We start from the raw sequence: 3,134 nt of genomic DNA, 5'->3' as shown, positions 1-3,134 counted from the left end.
ACACCTCCATCTCCAATTCGGGATACAGAGCGGAAACCACAACCCCGTCAGCCAAAATCGGAGCAGGATCCTCTGAATCACCTCCCCCAGGAAAACTGCGAGACAACGCATCTGCCTTGATGTTTTTGACCCCCGGATGAAAAGTAACAACAAAATTGAACCTGGTAAAAAACTGTCACCATCTGGCCTGTCTAGGGTTCAGACGCTTGGCAGATTGCAGGTAAGCCAAATTCTTATGATCCGTATAAACAGTAACGGGGTGAGAAGCCCCCTCCAACCAGTGATGCCATTCCTCAAAGGCCAACTTTATAGCCAGCAACTCTCTATCTCCCACATCATAGTTCCTCTCGGCGACCGAGAGTTTCTTGGAAAAGAAAGCACACGGGACCCATTTGCCAGGAGAAGAACCCTGCGACAGTAACGCTCCCACCCCCACTTCTGATGCATCCACCTCCACCACGAATGGTTGAGACACATCGGGCTGCACTAGAATGGGAGCAGACGCAAAACACTCCTTAATAGTCGAAAAGGCCTGCAATGCCTCCTCCGACCAAACAGAGACGTCAGTGTCCTTCTTTGTCATATCAGTCAGAGGTTTAACAATGGTGGAATAGTTTAGAATAAAATTTATATAATAGTTAGTAAACCCCAAAAACCGCATCAAAGCTTTCTGATTCTCTGGTTGGTCCCATTCCAGAACCGCCCGGACTTTTTCGGGGTCCATGCGAAAACCAGAGTCGGAAAGCAGATATCCCAAAAACTGAAGCTCCTGCACAGAAAACACACATTTTTCCAATTTGGCATATAACTTATTCTCCTGAAGGATCGTCAAAACCTGTCTCACATGATCCTGATGGGTCTTCAGATCAGGAGAGTAAATTAAAATGTCATCTAAGTAAACTACCACGAACCTCCCCACCAAGTGATGAAAAATGTCATTGACGAATCGCTGAAATACCGCTGGCACGTTCGTCAACCCAAAAGGCATAACCAGATTCTCAAAATGACCCTCGTGCGCATTGAAGGCCATCTTCCACTCATCCCCTTCCTTGATTATGATCAGATTGTAGGCCCCTCTCAAATCCAACTTGGAGAACACCCTGGCACCAACAATCTGATCAAAAAGGTCAGAGATCAAAGGAAGGGGATACGGATCCCGGACCGTAATGCTGTTCAATTCCCAAAAATCCAAGCACGGTCTCGGTGATCCATCCTTTTTCTTGACAAAGAAAAAACCTACTGCCACCGGAGACTTAGATGGCCTAATATGACCTTTTGCCAAACTCTCGGCGATATACTTTGGCATGACCTTTTCTTTCAGGTTGGGAAAGATTGTAGAGGCGAGACTTTGGCAAGTTAGCTCCTGGGATGAGATTAACTTGACAATCATAGTCACGATGAGGGGGCAATTCCTGAGTCCCACCCTCCGAAAAGACATCCGCTAAGTCTGAGAGATATTGAGGTAGAACCGCAGTGGACACCCCAGAGATAGATGTGCCAAGACAATTCTCCGAACAAAATTCTCCCCAACCAATAATTTGTCTTGCTTGCCAATCAATAATTTGATTATGTTTTGTCAACCACGGTAAACCTAGGACTATAGGAGCAGGCAAATCCCTCATGACAAAACAAGATATAAACTCTACATGTGAATCACCCACCCTCAACTGAATACCATGTGCAATATGAGTGAGACTCCTTTGAGAGAGAGGTGAAGAATCTATTGCAAACACCGGAATCTCCCTTTCTAAAGTGCACGTACTTAGACCCAGATTTTGAAGAAAAAGAAAGTCAATGAGGTTTAACCCAGCACCACAGTCAATGAATACCTCCACCGAAAATTTTCTTGAGTCTAGCGCCACCATAGCTGGAAGGAGAAAACGAGAATTACAGGGAGCTTGCATACCTTGTTCCACTACTCCATTCACGCTACCAAGAGTCAGGACGTTTTTTTTTCCTTTCATATCATCATGCGGTTTAACAAAAGGACAAGCAAAAACAAAATGGTCACTTTTTCCACAGTAGTAACATAGTTTATGTAATCTCCTAAAGTTTTTCCTATCAGAACAAAAAGATATTTGACCCAACTGCATGGGTTCCTCCCCTACCCCAGAGTTATAAGTAATATCACCCTGGGCAGCAGGTGAGACAAAACCTTGCGCGGAGGGACCCTTACACCTCTCTCTGATATCTCTATCCAACCATATAGCCAAAGACATGGCATTCTCTAGAGTATCCGGGTACTCATGAAAAGCCAGGGCATCTTTCAACCTCTCAGATAACCCCTGACAAAACTGACTACGTAACGCAGGGTCATTCCAACCTGACTCAGTAGCCCATCTCCTAAACTCTACGCAGTAAACCTCTGCAGTATGTTCACCCTGTAATAAGTTACGCAATTTAGATTCTGCCATTGAGACCCGATCTGGGTCATCGTAAATCAATCCTAGGGCTTTGAAAAATTCCTCCACCGACCGGAGGGCCAGAGAACCGGGCGGCAGAGAAAAAGCCCAGGATTGCGCGTACCCTTTAAGCAGAGACATGATGATACCAACCCTCTGACTTTCATCACCTGACGAAAATGGACGCAGTCGAAAATACAGTTTGCATGACTCTTTAAAGCGGATAAAATCATCCGCACCCCCTGTAAATTTCTCGGGAAGAGCGACTTTAGGCTCCCCACCAATTTGACGTGCACCTGATGCCAGAACACTCTGACACTGTGTGACCGAACTACGCAGATCCACAACCTCTAGGGATAATCCCTGCATGCGGTCAACCAGTGCATCAATTGACGCTATCACAAAACCGCTGAGTAATGGCAGTCACAGTATGGCGGGTTATAATGTCACGGCGGACAGGAACTCAGATACACAGACAACCAAATACACAAGTGTCTAGGCTAGATGCTAGGGACAGGTCACCTCCTAGCACATCCCTGACTTCTCTCCCTATGCTGCTAAGCCCACATTCAGACCTTGATAGTAGGTATGAAGTGTCCTCATGCCTGGACTGCAAAACACCCTGGAATCTCTGAGATGGTGAAAGGGGAGGAGGAGCAGAAGACACACATAGCCTAGACCGCAAACAACACAAACAGAAATGAAACTTATCTGAGCTGGAACAGACAATCC

This window comes from Bufo gargarizans, chromosome 6, assembly GCF_014858855.1.
Source record: "Bufo gargarizans isolate SCDJY-AF-19 chromosome 6, ASM1485885v1, whole genome shotgun sequence".
Taxonomy (NCBI): domain Eukaryota; kingdom Metazoa; phylum Chordata; class Amphibia; order Anura; family Bufonidae; genus Bufo; species Bufo gargarizans.
The sequence above is the reverse complement of the archived record's forward strand: the minus strand, read 5'-3'. Positions refer to the sequence as shown.